The sequence below is a fragment of the Lepidochelys kempii genome, chromosome 6 (assembly GCF_965140285.1).
Source record: "Lepidochelys kempii isolate rLepKem1 chromosome 6, rLepKem1.hap1, whole genome shotgun sequence".
In the NCBI taxonomy this organism is placed as follows: domain Eukaryota; kingdom Metazoa; phylum Chordata; order Testudines; family Cheloniidae; genus Lepidochelys; species Lepidochelys kempii.
The window spans coordinates 82,182,797-82,208,084 of NC_136385.1; the positions used below are offsets into that span (position 1 = coordinate 82,182,797).

General features: G+C 40.9%; 1 long non-coding RNA gene across 1 annotated transcript in view; it reads right to left on the minus strand.

Moving 5' to 3' along the window:
• Positions 1-18,993, minus strand: part of LOC140913877 (uncharacterized) — a 31,193-nt gene extending 12,200 nt beyond the window's left edge. Inside the window, exons 1-2 of the long non-coding RNA XR_012159681.1 lie at positions 18,869-18,993; positions 13,439-13,521 (exon numbers count right to left, since the gene is read on the minus strand). This is a non-coding gene — a long non-coding RNA (uncharacterized LOC140913877). The remainder of the gene's footprint in view (positions 1-13,438; positions 13,522-18,868) is intronic.
• Positions 18,994-25,288: the final 6,295 nt, after the last annotated feature.

Genomic DNA, 25,288 nt, shown 5'->3' on the forward strand with positions numbered 1-25,288 from the left:
ACAGGTCAATCAGCCTCAGTCCCTGGAAAAATCATGGAGCAGGTCCTCAAGGAATCAATTCTGAAGCACTTAGAGAGGAGGAAAGTGATCAGGAACAGTCAGCATGGATTCACCAAGGGCAAGTCATGCCTGACTAATCTAATTGCCTTCTATGACGAGATAACTGGCTCTGTGGATGAAGGGAAAGCAGTGGACGTGTTGTTCCTTGACTTTAGCAAAGCTTTTGACACGGTCTCCCACAGTATTCTTGCCAGCAAGTTAAAGAAGTATGGGCTGGATGAATGGACTATAAGGTGGATAGAAAGCTGGCTAGATTGTCGGGCTCAACGGGTAGTGATCAATGGCTCCATGTCTAGTTGGCAGTTGGTATCAAGTGGAGTGCCCCAGGGGTCGGTCCTGGGGCCGGTTTTGTTCAATATCTTCATAAATGATCTGGAGGATGGTGTGATTGCACCCTCAGCAAGTTTGCACATCACACTAAACTGGGAGGAGTGGTAGATACGCTGGAGGGTAGGGATAGGATACAGAGGGCCCTAGACAAATTGGAGGTTTGGGCCAAAAGAAATCTGATGAGGTTCAACAAGGACAAGTGCAGATTCCTGCACTTAGGACGGAAGAATCCAATGCACCGCTACAGACTAGGGACTGAATGGCTCGGCAGCAGTTCTGCAGAAAAGGACCTAGGGGTTACAGTGGACGAGAAGTTGGATATGAGTCAAGAGTGTGCCCTTGTTGCCATGAAGGCCAATGGCATTTTGGGATGTATAAGTAGGGACATTGCCAGCAGATCGAGGGACGTGATCGTTCCTCTCTATTCGACATTGGTGAGGCCTCATCTGGAGTACTGTGTCCAGTTTTGGGCCCCATACTACAAGAAGGAGGTGTAAAATTGGAAAGAGTCCAGCGGAGGGCAACAAAAATGATTAGGGGACTGGAACACATGACTTATGAGGAGAGGCTGAGGGAACTGGGGATGTTTAGTCTTCAGAAGAGAAGAATGAGGGAGGATTTGATAGCTGCTAGATAACAAGTACCTGAAAGGGGGTTCCAAAGAGGATGGCTCTAGACTGTTCTCAGTGGTAGCAGATGACAGAACAAGGAGTAATGGTCTCAAGATGCAGTGGGGGAGATTTAGGTTGGATATTAGGAAAAACTTTCACGACGAGGGTGGTGAAACACTGGAATGCGTTAGCTAGGGAGGTGGTGGAATCTCCTTCCCTAGAAGTTTTTAAGGTCAGGCTTGACAAAGCCCTGGCTGGGATGATTTAGTTGGGGATCGGTCCTGCTTTGAGGTCCCTTCCAACCCTGATATTCTATGATTCTATGATTCTGTGGATTTACTTCCTATAACATTTCATTTCATTTTTTATGCAGCTCAGACTTAATTTTAAAGCACCTCAGCTCTCATATTGAAAGATAAGATGAAAAAACAACAAAGCAATAGGCTGAAATCAAGCACACCATGTTATAAATGTTAACACAAAGTCAGCCCAGTAACCCGTTGACAGATTGCTAAGCTGTCATGTAGGACACCTGTCACTAGTAGACACTTTAGAGCCTTACATGCTGAGCCAATGAATACTCGCTGATTATTTAGCTGTCTGCAGTTTCCTGCCCAGGAAACAATAGTGGTGCTGGTGATTTACACTATACCTCATGTGTCTTTAACACTTGGATAAACAATATTGATTAGATAGCTTAAACAAGTTTGACTTTCTGTTGGTACCTCCGAAAGTAGAAGTGTGTGGCATGGTGGGATGTTTTCCTTTCAGATGAATCCAGACAATTGCAACTGGAAGTAATTTGTTTATTCTTGATAACGTATTGAGCAGTTCCTCAATTCTTTAGAATTAAAGAAAAATGAAGATATCCGATAAGCTTTACATGCAGGTCAAATAATGTGAATAAAAATAGCTATAATATCACTATATATATATACTTTACACCTTTTATCCCAGAGTAGCCCAAGATTTTTAACTACTTTTTGTAGAAATTGTACAGCACCACTGAAATTCAGCCTCCCCTGGAGGAGAGGGCAACAGCAAGGTGAATGTATGACAAACAACATGTCCAGGGGGAAACTTTTGGCCAAAGAGATCAGACCAAACCTCTTCTTTTAAGGGAAGTACTATGGGATAGTTGGGCCAGATCTAAAGCTCACAGAAATTAATAGAAAGTCTCCCATTGACATCAGTGAGCTTTGGATCAGGCCCTTTATTTCCATGCAGGACCTCTGTTTTTTTGAGGTCTTAACTGAAACGTTCACATACTACAGTAAAATGAATGGAACTCGTTTTATCTATCCTTGAGCTCTCTCTCTCATTTAAAAACAAATCTGATCAGTTGAGGCTGTCTTCAATATCACAAGAAAGTGTTGATTTCACATACAATGTATCCTCTCCAGTTCCCTCTGATTTATGTTTTTTAATGAAAGGAGATATCTTGTCTCCATCACTATTGTCTTGCTTTAAAAATAAAACAAAAACCCGAATTTGCTGTTCTCAGCATAAGTTCTATTAAAACACTAGCCTCCTTGGAGGTTCAATCTGAACTGCACATAGGAAAAAGCAGCATTTGTTAATCAATATGTTGTATGTGGGTATTTTTTTTTCATCCTACGACAGATTAAATAGAAATGAGGTGCCTTTGTATGAGAAAGAGAAAAAAAGGCTTTGGGGGTAATCTGTATGGGGAGAAGCAAAGCAGTGCAGTTTTACTAATGTCAGCAAATCTCCTTTTGCAGCTCCTGGAAGGCTGGGCCATTTTGCATAAGCCATTATCAACGCTACACTTTCATGTATAATTATTGGTGAGCATTCATATAGTGATATGGCTCCTTGTATCTTGTCATCTATATTTTGTTCACATTCAGACTTATCTGCAAATGATTCACATTCAATGCCAGCAAAATACTTTGCCATCGTTCTGCATAAATCTCATCAATAGCTGATGAAACATCAACAGTCTCTGTTAAATGGACTGTAGTAGCTTCTTCAGTTTCAATATGAAAAGTACAAGCATAAATGGCAGAATGTGTCACATATAGTGCAATCAATAGATTTGTCATATTGTAAATATTCTGCTGAGAAGCTGTGGGGAAGCATCTCTGTGGCTTGGTAATGAGTCTCTATCATCTAAATCACTGCATCAGGTCTTGCTAGTTTTGTAGAGACAATGACCAACGTGGTTGCCAGATAATGACTCTTTGGTGGCCTGTGTAAAATGAGCTGGTGGTCTCAGTCCAGTTCTTATTAGACACAGTTTTTCATTAAAATTGGCTCTGTTTTGATCCTCCTTTGCAACCTCAATAATGAAGTGCAGGATAGAATGGGCATGGAGAATGAGCTGCTCCCTCCCCTTTTAAGAGCTCCCTGTAGGTCAGGATCTTTAGCAGTGATGGTTGAACTATTTCTTTTCTTACAAATAATAGGTCTAAACTTAGGGTTCAACTGATTTCTACTTAGTTCAAGACTTGGTGGAGAGGAAGAGGGGAAATTAAGCTATTATTTACTTCTGTGCCCCCTATTCCTGCTGCTAGTCAGGGTTTGGTTTGGTCCCCAGTGCAATTTAGTGCAGAAAATACTTTAAGTTATGCCAGACTACAATGGGCTCTTCTAGCATCTGGGAATCACTGGAGCACCTATGTCCTTGACGTGCCCCCGTAAAACAGGGGCTGTGAAGGTAGAATGTAGCATTGGCTACACTGTCTTTACAGTTTATCCTGTAACAAGAGAACCATCAGCTAATTGTCACGGCCACCTATCAATCTGTTTTGTGCTGCTGGAACAATTCAGCCCCTGTTCTTATCACAAACTGATCCGGATTGTATGCTACCTTGTTTGTTATGGCTAAGAATTTACCAGACAGTATGGATGTATAATTTTCAGAGTATGGGCGGATAGTGAACTGTTTGTTTTGACTGTTCCCATTATTCATATCACGTGATTGGTTGCATCAGACTATTTGAGCTCCCAGAGTGGATGACTGAAACATTTTAAACAGCAGAATAATGAAGAGTGTACAATGAATAATGAATAATGCACACATCTGGTCTGATTTTTCAGCTGAATAATAACTGAACCAAACAGTGGTTACACCCAAATAAAAAACAGTCTGACCTCCATGAATCACAACAAACAAAACTTGGTTCTTTTATTTATTAAAATATTCACACAAAAATAGGGTTGTTCTTTAGTGTTTTCCCAGGATTACAGCTGAGACCTATTGGGGGGCAACCTATGGATATTGAAGCCCTCTGTTCTCTGGTTAAGGTATCAATTATGAATTTAAAGTCTAAGCCTCCCTTACACTGTCAATGCCCATATTATCCTCAATCATTGCTTGAAAACTGACCTCTGTAATTTCTGGCAATTGCTAATGAGTTTTCATAGCTGATGTATTTGTTATGTGCACAAGCTTATATCAGACAACCTGACTTTCCTCTGCGTTGCCCCCTTTGGAGTCATTCATACCTGCACAAAGTGGGTGTAAAAGAGTAGCACTTTGATGTCCTCATCTCCTTTATCTTCAGCCATCCAGTCCCTTTCTACCCATTCTGGGTAGCCACTCTTTCTTGGTATCCGAGATATCTGTTCTTTTGTTTTTCCATTTTAACATATTAATGCTAGCCCTGTTGGCTTTATTTATTAATTATTATTATTAACAATAATAATAAAGATTTTTTTCAGTAGATGGTTTTGGTCAGTTCTAATTAAAATGAGGCACCACAGTGACAAACAGTGGTACAATAATCTTAAAGTGCTCAGTGAGGTACACCAGATTTTGTTGTATGCGCAGCCTACACTTATTTGTCAGGGACATTTCTCATCACAACTTGCTAAACTAAAGGTTTAATTGGGGCTGTCAAACTAATCTGTTGCTTCTTTCTTCACCCCACGAAGATATGCAAAGCCCAGCAACCTCTGCAGCAGGCAAAATGCCTCCCTTAACTTGATCTAAAAGAGATGGAAGATAGAATATACTAGGCAGGCCTCAAGAACAGACCTGGGCTCTGCAAAATGTTCTCCTGAATGACCAGTATATCTGCTAACAAAATCACTGTCAAAGGCCAAATCACAGACATTCTGTCCTCAGCGCATTGACACACAGGAAACCCGCTATTTGCCTGCAAGCCCTGTGAACTGTGTGGAGTAGCTGTTATTGTCATGTGAGAGCACTGTGTGTGGCTGCAGAGACCAAAGGCTGTTCTCCATTTTGGAAGGTGGGGTTCTACATGGCAGGCTTTAGTCAACATCAGGTGGCTGCAGTCAACACCAGTGTGTTAAGTGTTATTTAAAGTTTAAATAAAAACAATGTAAGTATTAAAAAGTGTTCTATGTTTTAATAAGGAGAACAACACAGGCACTAGCTATTTATCCCATTATGACTAATTGGCTCAGAAGAGGAGTGCATGGACATTATGATTGCAGGGCCATATACCTTCCATTCCCCACCACCAAGCACTGGCAGGAGCACACAGGAATGAGAACAGGTCACGTATTTCTTGCCGAGGTAGCAACAGCTACTGTTTGTTGCACTCCCCTATTACATCTGGAGAAATTAGCATTTCCAGTCATAATACCTCCCATCCACTACCCCTTGATTTCAAAAGGTAATTCTCTTCCTCCAGCACTCAGAGCAATGGCCCAAGATTTATTGTTGCCCATTCTGCCACATGGTAGGTGGTTTGCAGGGCTTCCTCCTAGTCTATTTTATTAAGCGGACTGTATCTTGGTCCATGCTCCAATGGCACAAACGTGCCATATAGCTGTCCTAACAGTAAATACATTAGAGTCAAATTGTCAATTGTTAATGAGAGCTCGGATCTGGTGCTGGTGTGGAGGCATATTCCTGTTTTTCCATTACATCCCTTGGAAACCACATATATCATGATGTGGAGCCAGCACCCGCTGCTTCTTTCATAGGAGGTGGAAGAAAGTACTATAGCCAACCTCAGAGATTAGAACTAGGAGGAAACTCTACTAGAAAAACCTCAAAGATTTTCTCCCTCCCAAGTCCCTGCCTAAAGAAGGAAACAATCTGGTTCCAGGACCCCCTTCACTGAGAAATTAAATTATCTATTCTTTTATTCCATAAAAATTGAATTACTTAGCAAAAATAACATTAAATAATTCACTTAGTATATTTATCACAAAGTACTAAATACTGCCACAAATTACGAACAGAAGAAACACATTATTTCCGAATCATCATTAATTGAATTAGTAATTTTAATTTATGTATTTTACTGAAAAATATCTCAATTTAATGTACTGCATAATCTAAGCACATCAGCAAGTAAACAACAAGGGTCAAATCCTTCAAGGTGTTCAGCACTTCCATCTTCCATTAACACTAGTGATAACTGCAGGAGTCTTCCATTTCTACGAACACATTACATGAACCCAGGTAAATAAAATTAGCTCCAATTACAACAGAGCTTAATATGGAAGATCAAACCATAAAGGTCAAAACCAAATTACAGCCTCAGCAGTTATCTGAGTTATTTCAATTAGGGTCACTGATCTACTTTCCTGCTTTCTCTGAAAAAGATGCAAACCCCAAAACATTACTAACTTAACCAGGATAATATTGTATAGCCAGTGCGTTGTTTTTAGAAGAGTCTATTTTTATGTATAAAATACTTTCCAAATTCCAGTCCCAGCAGTACATCCTATTGGTAACTTCACATGCTGACTTTCATCAGTGGAGGAGAAACCAAAAAAAGTACTAGTTTATAACCAGTGCTAGTTCTTAACGAAGGAACAGCTGCCCACAGAACAGTTATTTGGATCCGTATTCAATGATATTATCATAATTATAGGTTTCAGAGTAGCAGCCATGTTAGTCTTTATTCGCAAAAAGAAAAGGAGTACTTGTGGCACCTTAGAGACTAACCAATTTATTTGAGCATAAGCTTTCGTGAGCTACAGCTCACTTTATCGGATGGATCATAATTATAATGTTTTAAATTAATCCAGTGAAGCAAATTCAGACCTGGCATGAGTTGGTTTATCTTCAAGGACTTCAGTCATCTTCCATTATTTAGTAATGTCATTACTTTTAAACAGTAAAACAAAGAAACAAAACCCCTAACTAATGCCATGGGACAAATTCTAGCACAATCTCAGTTGCTACCAAAGCGGGCCCATATGTTAATAATGAAACAGTAGCACTGATGTGTGCCCAAATTATGTCTTGCTATGGTTCCAGGTATGCAGAGGCCCTTCACCTGATAAAATATTTTTGTTTATTTCTGTGCAGGTAGACAGTTTCTGGGTGTGGGATATGGGCATTGAAACACATATATCATGTCACTGTACGTCACCTTGGAATGTTCTGCTACTCCAGAGGCAGGACTCTAAAGCCTTCAAGACATATAGAGTTGATTTTGGGATGAGGCAAGATTGGAGCAGAAATCATCATTCCTGCCCCCCTGCCTTTCAGGCTGCCATCTCGTTTTTGGTAAGCATAAACATCAGCAAGAAGTTTTTCTCCAGGGTTTATTTCTAAGTTTAAATACTGGGAAGTTAAAATGTAAAGAAGTGAAAATTATTAAGGGATTCCACATGCCTTCCCTTGAAGAAACCTACAGGAAGGGGCATAGGAGCTGGGAAACTTCTTGAGATTTCCTCACTGAGTTTCTAGGAAATCATCATTCCAGGTGAAGACAGGATTTGTGGCTTCTCAGCCTCCCACAGATCCTAGGAAACTTCTGGGGAGCATTAAATCCTTCTGGAATAACAGGATGGGTATCTGCAGGGCCAGCTGGGTATGATGCCACAGAAAGAGCTGTTCTTCACACCTCCTCCTGCCCTGAACTCTATGGATCTCACTTCTAATGGAACATTCACAGATGGATTTCCACAGGGATTCTAGAGATGGGAGAAAATTACAAAAAGAAAAGGAGTACTTGTGGCACCTTAGAGACTAACCAATTTATTTGAGCATGAGCTTTCGTGAGCTACAGCTCACTTCACGAAAGCTCATGCTCAAATAAATTGGTTAGTCTCTAAGGTGCCACAAGTACTCCTTTTCTTTTTGCGAATACAGACTAACATGGCTGTTACTCTGAGAAAATTACAGAAGATGCACCCCCACTACGTGCATCCCAAAAGGAGTTCTTCACAATTTGAGTAATGTCTATTCATATAAGTGGAAAGGATAATATGGGCCACATTTCTCTTCATATAGAAATATTTATATTTTTTGTCTCTAGTCATCTAAATACTTCCAAGAAATGTTTATTGATTGCCAATAACTTTTAGTAGATAATAAGTAATTTCCAACATAGAACAAGTAAGTCTAAATAGTCACAATTACACATCAAGATATTATTTTACTTGGTAATATTAATTTTAAATTACTCAATCATTTAGAGCAATAATTAAGAGTAATTTTAATTTATTTTTGATGAATTCACAGTACATTATTGTTACTTCTTTTTGGTGATTTAAAAATTTTTCTTTGACCATTAAGCTCAAAATGGTAATGCACATATGTAAATCAGAGATATACCAGTAATGAAGTAGTCGGGCGTGGGTACTGACTGATATTGAAGATATAATGACCTCCTCTATGTCTAACCCAATTTTACTCATGGCAGAAAAAGTAATTTTCTTCAGTATTTCAGCACTTCTGTATTATAACCTTCATCCTTCACTGCACATACATTTGCCCTATCTTATGAAGCTATAAACCTTGTAGAAAGGGCGTGGGGGTAAGCTAAGCAATACATTCCCTCGTCACTTTTTCTCAAAGGTGGGACATAGGGTGGTCTTTCTCATCACCACTGGTACTATATATGCTGTTGCCTGTCTCTTAATCTGCAGTATGGGATGGTGCTAATAATAAAGGCTTAGCCAGGGTGACTGACAAATATCACCAACTAAGTATTGCTTTTACACTTCAACCACATGTCCCTGTATCTGCGAAGTATATTTTAGAATATAATTCCTCTTAAAAGTCCTCAGCACTTTTTGACATAAATGTTTATATATATAAATTGTTTTGCAGTGGCTTAGGGCAAAGTGCTACATAGCTGATATAGCCATTTTATATGTCAGTATCCATTGACGGTTGTGTCCTTTGAACAGATATAAACAAAGATCTTTTCATTCAGCTATCAGCCAAATGAGGAACTCATCCCTAACTCCCCACCCTGTGCATCATGACTGCAGTGCTTTGGCTCACTTGTTGTGTTGCTCGATGACCTGTCATGTTTGGATACCCTCTGAAGTGCTATTTGTAAGGCTGGTTGTTTATTTGCTATGCAGCCTGCCAGATTGAAAGGGATTAGGAAGACTCTTACAGGTACTTGTAAAGTTGGATTTGTGTTACTATAGAAGATGTAGCAATGGGAGGCTGAGAGCCAAGCAACAAAAAGGTGGATATGTCTGATATGGTGCACACTGGTATTTGAAAAATATGCAACCATTGCTCTGTTCCCTACTGCGGCTGCTGAGAACCACTCTCCTGTGATTTATGTTGCTTTCTCTGGTTAGAGGAAGTTATTTTCAGTACCATAATGAAGTAGAAGCAAAAAGGCTAATTGTAAGTTTGTTTCTCTTGAAAATCCTTTTCATTGTGCTGCTTGTTGCACAATAAGTATAATTTGCATGTATGTGAAATTTTTACTCCCAGGCATTCTTTTGCACTGGCCCAGCATGTAGGCACACCATTGGTATTTCTATATATGGCAGGAGTTCATAAACTGAATCAAAAGCTACTTGCCCCTTCACACTCCCTCCCTCCCTCCCTCCCTCAAAAAAAAAAAAGCAGCAGAGTCAAAACTTAAATCATTAGGGCATTTTTTTCATTAGCCTGACCCTTAATACTTTTCAAGCAACTGGCTCATCTTTGTTCTCTTTTTTCATGGCTAATTTAACTGCATATTTGCTGCCACAGCTACTATTGCTCATGCTGGGACAGCATAAAAATGGAGAGGTTGGTGCATTACTCTATGGTTATCATTTGAAAGTCTGTAGGTGATATGAATTTCCAATGTATTTGCCTCTGATAATATCATAGCCCACTTACCCTTTCTTTTCTGAATAACAAGTAGAACGTTAGACATTTGTTTGATACCTTCTTTTCTTAAGTATTGACTGAACTATAACCACTGTAGTCAGTAGTTTTGGTCAGGTCAGTTTGATTAATATAAGTGATTTGCTCCATTGACCAAACCCATCTGCTTTTATATATTTTAAGATATACCAGGGGCTGTGTTATATACCCACAAAGAAACCATAACTATAATGATAAAAGAATGGAATAGCATTCCAATATTGCATATCAATATTGTACAGAATAGAAAGAAAGAAAGAAAGAAAGAAAGAAAGAAAGAAAGAAAGAAAGAAAGAAAGAAAGAAAGAAAGAAAGAAAGAAAGAAAGAAAGAAAGAAAGAAAGAAAGAAAGAGAGGATGCAATCAAGCCACATTCAGTGCTAATATTGCAAACATTTTATTTCAGCCCAAGGGCCCAATTCAGGTTATGCATAATTCTCTAGGAACAGCTGATCCAAAGACCATTGAAATAAAAAAAGAGACTCTATTGACCTTAATGTGCTCTAGATCAGGACCAAACCATATATTGTATTGTACTATACATACATGAAGAGCAGCTGATTTTACAAGCTAATCACCAACAGAATTTACATACGTGAGATTAGAACTAGGTCCTCTAATCTCAGTATACAATTCTGAACACTTTTCAAGGAACTAGTATTAGCAGTAAATGGGAGTGACTTTAAATCCCAGGCAACAACAACAACAACAAAATTGAACTAAAAGTTGAAATCAACCCTCAATCTGTTGATAATCATTTTAGTAATTATGGATGCATTTTCAATAGCACCCAAGATTTTTGGAGCCTAAATTCCATTTCCAAAACAGATTTAAGCATTTAGGACTCAGAGCCTAAATCTGATTGACAGTCAATGACACTTAGGCACCTAAGGCCCAGATCCTCTAAGATATTTGGATACCTAACTCCCATTGAAATGAATGGAATTTAGGCATCTAAATACCTTTGAGGATTTGAGGGCCTTAAGGGTTACATCACACTGAAAATGGGATTTAGGAGGTTTGGAAAAAATTACTCAGTGTCTATTTTGACACAAGGAAACTAAAAGTATATCAACGTCAGCTAATTAAGGTCAATTTCCCGATATTATCTATGGATTGAGATGGCTAAAGTCAGGCACCCAAGTGTGAATATTTTAGTTTAGACACTTAGGGTGATGTTTCAGAAGCATCAGAAGCATCTAAGTGACTGAGCGCAGGGCTACACTTGCGAGTTACAGCACAATAAAGGAGCCCCAGGCTCAGAAGCTCACTATCCATCCACACTGGCAAGGCACGTAGAGCGCTCTGACTCCACGGCTACAGAGCGGCTGGTACTCCACCTCGGTGAGTGGAATAACGTTTGCTGTGCCCTCGCTGGAGCGCCGCGGCGCCAGTGTGAACAAGGTGTTGCTTTACTGCACTCTGATCAGCCTCCGGAAACGTCCCATAATCCCCTTAAGTCAAGTGGCCACTCCTGTCATTGTTTGGAATCGCTGCAGGAATGCGGAAATGCCCTTTGAAAGCTCCGTTGCTGCTTATCTGCTCCGAGACAAAGCAACCACTAGTGGAATGCTGCGTGTGAAAGAGAGAGGCGGTGCGGGGGGGGGGGGGGTCTGCTGCTGTCTGAACTTACAAGACAGCATGCTGCCATGCTCTCAGCCCCCCAAAAACCCACTCTCTCTGCTCTCACATACACACAACACACTCCCTGTCACACTCTACACCCCCCTCCCACATTTGAAAAGCACATTGCAACCACTTGCATGCTGGGATAGCTGCCCATAATGCACCGCTCCCAATGCCGCTGCGAGTGCCGCAAATGTGGCCATGCCAGTGCGCTTGAAGCTGTCAGTGTGGACAGACTGCAGCGCTTTCCCTACTGCGCTCTACAAAGGCTGGTTTAACTCAAAGCGCTCTACATCTGCAAGTGTAGCCATGCCCTTAGGAACATCAGTCTCATTACTTCCAATGGGATTTCTTCTCCTAAATTACTTAGGCACATTTGAAAATTCTACCCCATATTCCTGTACGTCCTTTGTGTTCTTCCCCTTTTATTTTGGCTTTGTTACCAATGTAGGAATTGTACAGTCAGGAGAGCACTGTGAGTCCTCTGACATAACAAAGACTGGTGGCATGACATTTCTATCTTTGGCCTTGCTTTAATTATGTTCCATGCTGACCCTCTTGTGTAGAGGCAGTACCAGAGAGCACAGCTTTGACAGCAGTGTTTACATGAATGTTTGATAAGCATCTGTCAGCCTGAGCTCTCTACGAGACTGTGTAACACAAAAGGCAGCCAGGGACCCCTGGAGCTTTTGCCACCTGAAAGCATAATCTAGTGTGTTTACTGAATTTCAAATCAGCAGAGAGATTACATTTTAAGTTACAAAAGAAAAATGTATGTATTATTTGCTATAAGAACATATTAATCAGGGAAGACAATTGCTACTTTTTGTAAAATGTGGCTTTAAGGAGCATGGTCAGGACATCTTTTATTGCACACTTATCATATATAATTGTATTTGATCCCACTGGATATAAAGTGGCACACAGATGAAATTGATTTGAATGTTGACTAGACTATTGAGTAGACATAATGAGAAATTACTCACAAACATTTTGAGGACTTCTGATTAGATTTTCATTTTTACTGTCTTCTCACACCTTCTTATATGCCCTTTGGGAACATGTCTACAAGCAAAGCTTTGTGCTAATATTAGGGGAGGCTGTGGGGCCTACTGATTAGGGAACATGAGTCCTAGTCAGGATACCTGAGGTCTATTGCCATCTCTGCTACAAGCCAGCTGTATGGCCCCTGTCTACCTTCCTACCTTTTGCTTTCGCTAGATAGACTGTAAGCTGTTTGGGGCAGGCACTGTCTTTTACTATGTGTTTAGTTTAGCATAATGGGGCCTCAATCTTAGCTGGAGCCTCTACACATTCCTGTAGGACAAATTAATAATATGAAACATAAATTTCAGACCTATAGCGGAGATTAATTTAAACACAAAACAAGATGAAACTACATTCAAGATGAAATCAAGGGAATTTTTGCCATTGACTTCAATACGATCAGGATTTTACCCTCAAAGTTCAGGTCATCCATGTAATGGGAACAATACCATGAGACTTTTAGCTGATCATTCACACACCTTGAATATTGAATTGTGAATACTGAACATGCACAGAGAACTGTTCATGAGAAATCAGTAGGCTGAAATTGGTCCATACAAAATAATCACTGAATGATGCCCTCCATATTCCAGTCTACCAAACAACCATTAATTCATCATTCAAATCCCTCCTAAACACTAACTTCTTCTGTGATGTCCAAAACTGAGATAATCAAATATGTTTTTAAAAATCCTACTCACTCACTCCTCTTGACTTCCCTGTGCATCTTCTCTTTTCTATACCAGTCTTTTGTCATGAACAGAGTCAAGCACATTGTCAGTTCCTAAAAAATAAAGAGTATTAATTTCACTGAGTGAGCAAATCAATAAAAATCAGTCTGTTCATAAACAATGGATGGTGGGGGGGGAGAAAAAGGACTGAATTCTAACTAAATCATTTGATACAAACTGTTTGCCCAGATTTACTTATTTTATTTCTTTTGTACTTATTTATTATGTAGGGTGTTCTGTACCTAAGTGGCATTTCATGGAAACATGAAGGGGAAGAACATTATATTTGTTGATTTACCCTTCATATAGCTGTTCTATAGTATAGACATAATAAACCAAATGAATCTGTGGTGTAACTCCATTGATTTCCACTTAAATTAGAAAATGCACAGTAGCTACCTTCAGGGAAATTACACCAAGGATTAATTTAGTCCTATTTCAACAGGCACATTGAAGAAATTTGAATCTTTTCACACAGTGAGAATAAGCATTCAGATTATTCAGCTATGTTGGGCAATAAAACGTGAGTGAGTATTTATCAATTTAATTGCAATGTTCCAATTTCCTTTTCTTGGTAGGTTCTCTGTGTGACAGGATCCCCCGGGATGTAGCCTGGGACCCCAATGTATAGAATGTCACACTATGTTCATGACAAATATGAGTACAATCATAAATACAAAACTTATTTCCTGAAAGGAAGGAGGTGTTGGGAGTCCAAGAGGAGAGATATCAGACTTGATCTTGCTCAGAGCATGAGCAGATTGTTGTGCATATGATTGAAAGGTGCAAAGTACTGAGCTGGACAGAGAGTTGAGAGAAACCCAGTCTGGCATTAATGAGAATGCTGCTACAAGGCCACTAAACTATTCCTGCTTATTTATAAGAGTAAAGCCAAAAAAGGGGAGCCTATAGTAAGGTGCTTCATTTACGTGTCAAAAATGAGACTTTAACTCATGACTCTAACACATCTATTCTAATCTCTATCCACATACTCTTCTGAGATTATTTTTACTGAGTGTGGAGGGCTAACCCTAGGACATGGGCGTGTCAAGTTCTGGTCCCTGCTTCAATGAATAATTATTTTATACTAACGGGGGCACCTCTACCATGTTTTGTGACAGTGCTGATCTGTTCCAAGGCAGCCTTCTGTAGATGCCTAAATTTCCTCCCAGATCAGGCCCCGCAGGCAAGATAGGTGGGTGAATGTCTAGCATGAGGACACTGCTGGGGTTTAGCCACTGAGCTCCTTGACAGCATCAGGATGTAGTTGGCTTTGTGCATGGATACCAGCAGACATTTAGGCTTGGTCTATACTACCCATCTATGTCCATATAACTACATCACGCAGGGATTTGGAAAATCCATACCCCAGAGTGATTTAGTTATACTGACCTAACCCACAGTGTAGACTCCACTAAGTTGATTGGAGGGCTTCTCCCATTGACAAAGATACCGCCTTTCAGGGAGGTAGAATACCGACTGAAGAAGCTCTCCCATTGGTGTAGGTAGCATCTTCACTAAGCTCTACAGCAGTGCTGTAAGTGTAGACACGCGCCTAAGGAACTTTATTTATTTATTTATTTATTTATTTATTGATGGAAATTTAGGCATCTACAGGGTTAGGTAGCAGCTGGGCCAAAGTTTTGAGGATTTAATATTAGACATCAGCACCTAAAGTGGCAGTAAATTGCCTAAATTACCCTTAGTTAGCTGCTTTGCTAAGCAACAATTGGCTCACTTGCACCCCCCAACCACATTATGTGGGATTATGTAACATTAATGGAATCATGTCAAAAATGATGGAAATCCACTGCTACCAGTTATAAAGAAAACCATGTTAGGATATAGATATTCAGGCCTGTCTGTAAAGCCCTATACTCTAAGAATTTAGGTGTATTCTTATCACTTGGCTAGTTATAGAGGTATAAAAGAAAGAATCAAAATCACTGTCTGCCGGTGTAAAGTCCTTCTCTTACTGTGACAGTCTGAGGCCCTGTTCTTAGGCTAAGGCCTTTGGCTAAGCAGCAGAGGCAGCCATAAGCTGGGAAGCGACCAGTCACCTCCTCACATTCCAAACTAGTCACATTGAAATAAGGTGTTCTTTGGCTGTTAGGAATACACTCCTGTCCTGATAATGCCTGTCACCTCCAGAGAAAGGGAAGTGCTTAGAAGATGTAAAAGGAAACTTAGTCTGATAGCATCCTGTCTGGCAAGAACTCACTTATCAATAGCTGGGATGTGAAATCCTCACTTCTGTATTGTTTTGTCATTATAGTTCCCACTTTGCCATTGTTTGTCTGTATAATCTCTGTCTGGTTCTGTGATTGTTTCTATCTGCTGTCTAATTAATTTTGCTGGGTGTAAACTAATTAAGGTGGTGGGATGTAATTGGTTACATAATCATGTTACAATATGTTAGGATGTTAGTTAAATTTCAGGAAAATGATTGGTTAAGGTATAGCTAAGCGGAACTCAAGTTTTACTATATAGTCTTCAGTCAATCAGGAAGTGGGTGGGTGTGGGGGGGATGGGGTGGGGAAATTGGAATCATGTTTTGCTAAAGGGGAAAAGGGGAACAGGAACACAAGTGTAAGGCTCTGTGGTGTAAGAGCTGGGAAGGGGGACACTGAGGAAGGAAACTGGAATCATGCTTGCTGGAAGTTCACCCCAATAACCCCAAATTTTTTGCACCTTTAGACTTCGGGTATTGTTGCTCTCTGTTCATGCGAGAAGGATGAGGGAAATATGTGGGTGAAGGAATAAGCCCCCTAACAAACCATGAAAACTTCCAAAAGACAAAAGGGAGAGTGAATGAAAAAGCAATCCAATGTTAATGAATGTTTAGCAATTCCACTCAGTGCTTGAGGTGCCATTGATTAGCCTTCCTAGCAAGTGGTCCTTTACTGTTCCCAGTTTGAAGCCAATTGGCTTTTTCTTTCAGGCAGGAACTCTTTAGGCTCAATTCTTATCTCAATTACAACGGTGTACATCAGGAGTAATTCCATTACCCTCTCTCTTCACACCAATGTAACTGAGTTTTATAACAAGAGATCTACAGGTGCATTGTTACAGGCAGTGTGAATAAATTCTGTAGAAAACATGTTTTTTTAAGACAGAGTGTTGACACTTAGAACTCTTAGAAACAGTTCTATGTTATCTTTAAAGCCTATTTTCAGTTGACCACATTTTTTTTTAAATTGGCACATGTGATTGTCAGAAAGTGTTACCCTGAAATTAATTTTCATTCCGAGGACTGGATTTTCCTAACATCTTAATCAGTCAGGAAGACATGTTAGTTTCTACTCCCCAAGGCTAGATACATATATTGACTTTATGAGTGTTTTGAGTGCTCAGCAAATCTGAAAATCATTCCATAAATGACCAGGGACAAAGACAATATAAGAAGTCAGTGACAGAGCCAGGAATATATAACCCAGGAGTAGTGGCACCCAGGCCCCTACTCTAACCCACATGACATCAGTCTGATCATATCAGAAGCAACCATTTCAAGCAAAATCCAAAATAACTTATAAAGGTGCAAACCCCAGAATGGACACTTTTCTGCCCCTCGATAATCTAAAAGCTTCATTCTGCCACTGCACCAGGTGACTTCAACAAAAGGTCATGATGAACATATTAATTGAGTCATCACTGATGTGAAAGCACTCATATTAATACAGTGTTATGTTGGCATTCCTGAAGCAGGAAGTACCGTCTCACTACTCATTTTTGTCTTTCTGCCTCTTGGCTTGCAAAGTGCGCATTTTGCTAATCTTTGCCTGTGGTACAAATAATACCCTGACTAATCTTTACAAGCCAGCAATATCACAGTGGCAGAGGCTGGCACAGACTGAAGCTCAGCACTAGCACAAAAATTGATTGCTGACTTATTTCAAGCAAACCAACCCTATAAAAGGATTTGGGTTCAGCCTGGCTCTTATTTTGAGCAAACAAGTTCATCTACTGCTGGTTAGGGGAATTTATTAAAGAAAAGCACATTTTCCCATTTAATCACACCTCTCCTGACACATAAGCTCTTGGCAATTAAATTCTCAGCTGCTCTCCATTGTGTAGCTGACCAGAAATAGTGGAAAGCTGACAGACAGAGATGTGCAGATCCAAACAAAAGCATCCTTTATTTTTCCTCTTAGAAGAACATTTACTTCTAAAATCTGCTTTCTATTTTAAAGCAGGTTGTACCAGCAACTTAAAGCTGCAAACAGGGGCCCTGTCTAGTAATACATTAATGAATGCAGTTCCACATCTCCTGGCTTGTCAAAAATGTTGCCTCCTGTGTCCCCAGGGTGACAAAACTATTTAACTTCACTTCGGAGTTCTCAACCCTAAGAGTGTATGAGGCGACATTCTTGACAAGCAATGCAACTTGGAAGCAAAACAGTGAGAATCAATTGATTCTGATTCGAATTCTGATTCTTGATTGCAGTAGCTAATACTGATAAAATAATATTACAGAAAGAACATACGGTGACCCTTATTCAAACCCTGAGATCAATCTTTTGGGCCTTCCTCAGAGCCTTAGAATTTTCAAACAATTCTGATTATAGTGTGGACAGTGCTAAATTTTGAAAGAATTATCTCACTGTCCTCCAAAAATCAGGGCATTATAGATTAAAATAGAAATATTCCACCATCTCTGTTTATGGTTCCGCGTTTGAGAGGAGAATCCCATATGCTTGATTTTTAATGAACTTTTTTCCGTGCTAGGATAGTTTCATAAGTATATCTGAGTTTTGAAAGCAGTGTCCCACTCTCTCCATTCCATCAGTGGCATCTTGTCATCTGTACGTCTGCCCAATTGGTTCATTAAAACTTCTTTTGAACACTTAATTTTCATCTGAGCACTTGAAATTACTTTAAATTCATGAAACAATTCCTACTTCAAGAGAAGGGAGAAATTTTCAGTTGCGAATCCAAATTGAACCTTCTGACGTTTTTCCCCCATCTCCGAACTATATATATATATATATATATATATATATATATATACATACACTAGTTATGTTACAATAAGGCTAGTTTACGGTGACCTCTTACATGGAATTTTGCATGTGTGCTTTCTAGGTGTAATTTTCTAGGGTAATGCCCGTGTTTGCAAGCTTCTTTAATTTTGTTCCTTTCTTAGTCATAGCGTACAGGCCATAAGGATCAGTATTGCTCTGGGAAGAATGTGAAATGGTGGGAAACAGACTGGCTTAGATATCTGCTGTCACAGCAATAACCAGCAGCAGCAATGTTTATGGTCTTGGGTCAAACTTGCTTCCCTTGCTTTGGTTGCACAGGATTCTGGTTTCAAGTCATCCTGCTCCTCTGCTGGCTCCCCTGTTGGTACCCGTTGCATCCATGCGTAATGTCAGGGAAAAGAGGATGAGTGGAACTCACAATGACCAGAAATAGGGCCAGAGTTGGTGCCCACGACTTGTGATTTAGACTGCGTTGGTCCCCTCTTCCCTTATCAACCAGTCACACCAGCAGCTGCAGGACATCGGCTTCTGCCAGCACTGCGGTGAGAATCCTCCGGGTCTCCTGATGAGCAGTGAGAGTTCCTGGTTTACGTGGGCCCACTCACACTTGCCTGTTACCCAACCATGTCGTTTGACAGCAGGCCTAATATGACCGTTTATTTCTTAACCCCTCTCCAAAAGGGAAGATAGATCTCAGGAACCTGAATGTTAAAAAATAATAATAATAATAATCCCAACCACAACCCACATGTCATTTTGTAGAAAACACAATATGTGTCGCATCTGTGAGAGAGAAGCACTGGGCAATATGCCTCACACTGAAGAGCTTGCATATGTACAAGCTTCTATATTAAGTTCAGGGTTTGAAAACAGAGACTAGATCATTCCACACTTGCCCACTTGTTTAATTTGTTTCTACTGCAGTCATTTTACATTTGAAACAAGAAAAAAATGCAATCTTTATAAAAAGCCTAAAGCTGGGGATCAGCTGTTCATTTTCTGTGCTGCTCTGATAAGGCATGCTGTGGCCAACTGTGGTGGAACATCTGCCAGGTTTTCTCACCACAGTTGTTCAAACCCAGAGGTTCACAGTCTCGACTGAGAAACTGGGGCTCATTCCATAATGCCGGCAGAGTTCAGGGAATAACATGTTAGCGGTGGTATACCAAGCACAGGAAAGTGACACCCACAAAAATAGACAGTGTATCTCAAACATTTTCCTGGCACTTCCTAAAGAACACTAAGCGACATTAATTCTTTTACCACAACGTTATCTTTCACACAACAAAAGCTTCATGAACATAGTATTAAAGGTCTGGCAAAACCCAGGAAATTCTAGAGTTATTAACCTTCTCTATTGTGCCTCGGTATTACAGAGTCCCAGGAACAGCAGGTTATTTTACATATAGACTCATATGTGCTGCAATAGCTTAAATATGCACAGCAGAGTAGGTAAATGTTCAGCTTTAACCCCGTGTTTCAGTGATAATGATCCTTGTCTGTATGTCAAGTGTGCAGTAGTATTGGAAGTTTTGTATATTTCTGACTGAGAAATAATGCTTTTGGAGAAAACATGGATCAATGTTTCATTATGGAATTGAATTCAATACCTGGTATCTAAACTTACTATAATACTAGACTGTTAAAAAAGGGGCAAACGCTTTGCTATAGTATGGTAAACAATGCACTGAAACACCCCCATTTTCATGCATGTGTTCTACTTAGCAAAGCTCTTGGTAACATTTAGTGGACAATCCCACAACTTCCAAAGCCCGGAGGACACAATTACATTTGTACGAGTCAGGAAGTTAGACAAACAAGCAGCCTCCCAAATGCCATCCAATTAGGTAGAAAACTTCATTTGAACTCTGCAAAATTAAAAAAAAATGTTTTTCTCTCTGTTAATAGCCATTAAGAGCTCTTTAGAGAGGTCAGACTAGGCAAGGGATCTCAAACTCAAATGACCACAAGGGCCACATGAGGACTAGTACCTGGACCGAGGACCGCATCACTGACCACTCACCCGCTGCCCCGGCCCCGCCCCCACTCCACCCCTTCTGTGAGTCCCTGCCCCTGCCCTGGCTCTTCCAACCCCTTCCCTGAAATCCCCACCCCAACTCTGCCCCCTTCCTGCCCCCACGGGGTGCAGAAGAGGTGCAGGGTGCGGCAGGCAGCTCAGGGCCATGGGTTGGGGTGCAGGATGTGTGCGGAGTGCGGCGGGGGCTCAGGGCAGGGGGTTCGGCTGCAGGAGGGGTTCGGGGGGCGGGTCTGGCCCGGCATGCACCGGGGGCAGGGCAGGCTCCCCGCCTGCCTGCCCTGCCCCCGTGCCGCTCCAGGAAGCGGCTGGGACCTGGGGGGAGGGGGGCACAAGGGTCTGTGTGTTGCCCTGGCCGCTCCTCCAAGTACCTCCCCTGAAGCTCCCATTGGCTGGGAACGGGGAACTGTGGCCAATGGGAGCTTCGGGGGAGGTACCTGGAGGAGCGGCCAGGGCAACACACAGACCCCTGTTCCCCTCCCTCCCCCAGGTCCCGGCCACTTGCCAGAGCGGCACAGGGGCAGGGCAGGGAGGGAGCCTGCCCTGCCCCAGTGCATGCTGGGCCGGAGCTGCTCTAGGTAAATGCTGGGGGGGTCGCGGGGAGCTGGCGGGCCGCAGAAAATAACCCCGTGGGCCGCGTGTTTGAGACTCCTGGACTAGACAATCTAATGGTCCTTTCTGGCCTTAAACTCTATGGATCTGTTATTTCAGAGAATTACTGTACTAACCCTTTATGGTTTCAAACATGTTTCATAAATAGTATCTTGAATATATTTTCTATATGTAAGGAACTAGATTGGGGATTGCATCTTTCAAAGAGAGAGTAAAGCAAAGCAGAGGTGTTTTTTCCTCATAGTCAACATGTGTGGTAATCATGGTATTATGGCAATACATTACTGAAAAAATGTATTAAATTGCTTGAAATGTGCAGTGTGTGGCTGGTCTGAGGAATCATGAGGATGTGTCTATTGCATTCGGTTGTCCTAAACAGAGTCCTGCATTTACTCAGGCTATGATCTTTGGAGAATACCAGCACTCATTTCCACGCATGCTTTATGGATGAAAGGATTAAATAGATAGCTTATTTACAGTTTCTAACCAATAAAATCCCATGTGATCCTGTCAGAAGATCTAACGGAGCATTTTTTCCCCTTTTACTCTTATGCTGATGGTATAGTTTCTTACCTCCTTTGGCTGTAGAGCTGCATTGCTGAATAATTCTGACAATGGGGTCTGCCTGTTGAGCTAGCCAGCTTTTATTTTACCTGGAAATATATAGACAAGTGTAAATTCATAGATTTGGAAGGCCAGAAAGGATATTAACACAGGCGGTGGAATTTCCCCTGTGCAGCAATGTAATGTTCATTATATTTGCATGGTGGGGTCAGCCACGACTTGAGCGCCCTCTCATAGCCAGAGGGTGTCTCAGTCCCTGTTTTCCCCTTTTTTAGATCTCCTTCAGCAAAATCCCATAGTCTTTTTCAATCACAGCCCTACCTTAGGTCTGTGTGTGTGTGTGTGTGTGTGTGTGTGATTATCATTAAATTACCAACATTCTCAAAATGAACACAACCCCCCAAGGCTTAAGCTGCATTGCACTGCATTCCATTGTGCAGTACCCCTCCTCCACAAGGAACTATACCTTCCTCAGGGACCACTGTAGGAACAGCTCTCTCCCTGCAGCTTTCTGACGCCTTTGACCCTGGGATCACCCTGGGACCACCAGGTGTGGTTCATCCCGTAGTCAGGGCAGCCCAGAGGCAAGTCACCCTCTTACAGTTGGAATAAAGAAAATTATTAAAGTTGTAACTAAGGCAGCGACTTTCATTTTGATTTTCAAAAGGAGAGAGCAAATTTTATTTTTCATTTTCATTTTACAATATTTTTGAAAAAGAAGGGATTCAAACAAGTGAGCAAAACCCCATATGTAGAAGTTAAACATATGGCAGCTAGTAATATCACATTGGGAATTAACTTTTTATTATTTATTTTTGTTTGTTTATTATTAGTTTGCAGTTCAAAACAAAAGTGCCTACTTCTTGATTCAGCATGGAAATCTCTCTCTCTCTTCCCCCAGTAGTCCTGGGAGTGCTTTAGCTCAGTGCCTCTTGAAGTAAAAATATTAATATCTCATATGGTTGGCTACGGATTAAATGCTGTAGGTAGAGAAACATGTGTTACTCATAGTAAATGCATATGTTTTTTTCCAGGTTGTAGAGAAAATGCATAGAAAATAGATATGTTTTTTCCTTATATTTGGCAAAAAAAATAGTCAGTTGGCTGTGAGAAGTGGGGTTTGGATATTTTTTTTTTTACTTAAAACATTTTCCAATATGCAGATCTATATGTTGTTTTGTCACCCCAAAATGGTGACACATTACTTTTGGCATTTATATTTCATACATGACTCGTAACATGCTGCAGTGATTCTAAAAAATCACACAGTCTAACCCTCTGTTACACAGACATTAACACAATTTGTTTTTGCATTTGTTTCTTTAAATTTGCTTGGGTAAAATGCGTGAAACAAAGTCCATGTGACTGTGATTATACTGATGACTGATTTCAGCAAGGGGTACTGCTCAATATAGCACCCTCACATAACTGTTATTATCCGAACACATTGGGCACAGATTTCTTTTACTATTTCACTAGCTACCAACCCATCATTGTCATTGCCATTTTTCACACATCTTTCTGTTAAGTGTCAATGAAATCTTGCCTTCCTAGAACACTGCCATAGGCTGCATGTCAAGAAGGAAGCTGAAATAAGACTCAAACATTGCAAAAGAAAGAAAAATACGTGTGAGTAAGTCACAGTCACAATCACCCATGAATTTCCTCCAAGTTCAGGAACATCAACCAAAGGATAAATTTGAATATTGCTCAGTATGTCTGCTGCTGTTATATTGAATGACACTAAGAAAATGTCCACCCAAATAACATCACCAATTCCTGAGCTGAGCATAGCAACTAAGGTGACAAAGCCAGTCTGACTACTGTACAAATTAAAAGTGGTCTATCCTTCCCTTATTCTCTATTAAACAAATTATCTAGAGAAAAACTATTGGCAGGATGTTAAATTGAGTAATACAATGTCCTCTGCTGGCTACATCCTTTCCTTCAAGCTCATATGAGGTCAAGGGAAGATACATAGCAATGTCCCAGGAAGTTCATTACAATATGGGGTATGAAAGGAATTAACAGTCTTCAGATACTTTCTCTTGAAAGCAAATGTAGTACCAGAGAAATGAATGTGATTATGTCAGTGCCTCCAATGGCAACTCTTTGATATCCTGATTCATACCTAAGGGGTCTTTTATTGGATGTCCATGGAGTAATGGTAGTCAAAAATGGTTTTCTCTATTTGTGCTTGACAGTAAAGTTTCAGATTTGTCTTTCAGATGTTGAAGTGGCAACTGTCATCCATGCCTTTGTCACCTGGAGACAGATTAACTGTACAGACTTTAAGATTTATTATAAGACATAATAATACAGATTTTAAGACTTGCAGGAAAGTGAAGCTTGTTATACAGGATTGTCCACAGGTAGTGCACTGTTTTCCATGATCTGCAATGTTTCCCAGTGGATTTCTGGGAGAAGTTTATTATGTTGGTTGGTACCCATAAAGACTGTTGGGACATTGCTTTGCTTACAGATTCCTTATCTCCCCCTGTGTTACAGAGAGGCTGCTGAAAGGGCGTTCTGGCTGAAGGTTCCTTCACTGCAGAACTCATTTCCCCCATGGTCCTCAGGCACCCATCAGAATATGAACAAAGGTCTCTCCCTCTTCAGACTTATCCTTGGGGAGGGAGAGTGGGGATGGGGGAAGACAGTGGCAATGTGGGGAAAGGGGCTGCTCATTACTGACTGGAGGAGATAGATGTAGAAGAATCTTTTGTCAGTATTGTTCCAAATCTCTATTTTTTTTCTTTAATTGGTCATAAAGGGCTTAATTGGCTCAGAGTGTGAGACTATGCAGGGATATGAGGGGCAGTAAGGCACGCTCTGCTTTCCCCTACTTTTGCCTCTTCACGGTCTCCCCCCTAGCCTAAGTGCACAGGCACGGGTGAGTGCTGTGCTACTTGCTCTTCCATTCAGGAGCATCTGAGGAGGAAGCAGGTAGTACTACCTTCCTGGAACAAGTAGGGAGCAGGAAGGGAACGGTGTCTCTCCAGATTCTTCCCTGCTCTGCTCTTGGGGTGGCACACCTGCCCACCACCATCTACTCTGAACTCAAAGTAAATGAAAAGTCTAGCTCAAAGAAATGTAAACAAATCAGATATTTGGTCCATCTCATTATCAGGAAAAGAGTTCAATGTTTGCAAAAGTGTTCTTTTTAACCAAGAGTAGTGCTGACATTGAAGTTTATGGGCTCAATAGTCTCCTAGGTCCACTCAGTACAGGAAGCAAGAAGGGCCACCAAAGAGCCAGTTACAACTCCCTGACCCAACTTTGACATGAGCTAGGGCCACGTAGTGACTTCTTTATCCTATCCCTCTGATATAGGGTTTCTAGAAGACATTAGGGCAGTGATGGGTTGATATAGCAGAGTGAAGCTCCACTATGCCCCTACCCTTGATCTGTCCCATACATTGGGGTGAAGAGTGTGGGGATAGATGGTGCAGGAGCTGGCTTTGCTGAGTTACAGCCAGAATCCAGCCCCTTTGCATTGCTAGGAGGCACAAAGGTGCCGGAGCATAACACAGAATCTGGCCCTTTATTTTACTATATAAGCTCATTCAAAGAAAAGGTTTGTAGCAGGTCAGTGGTTTAACTGAAGACTTTGTCTGCTGAATATGG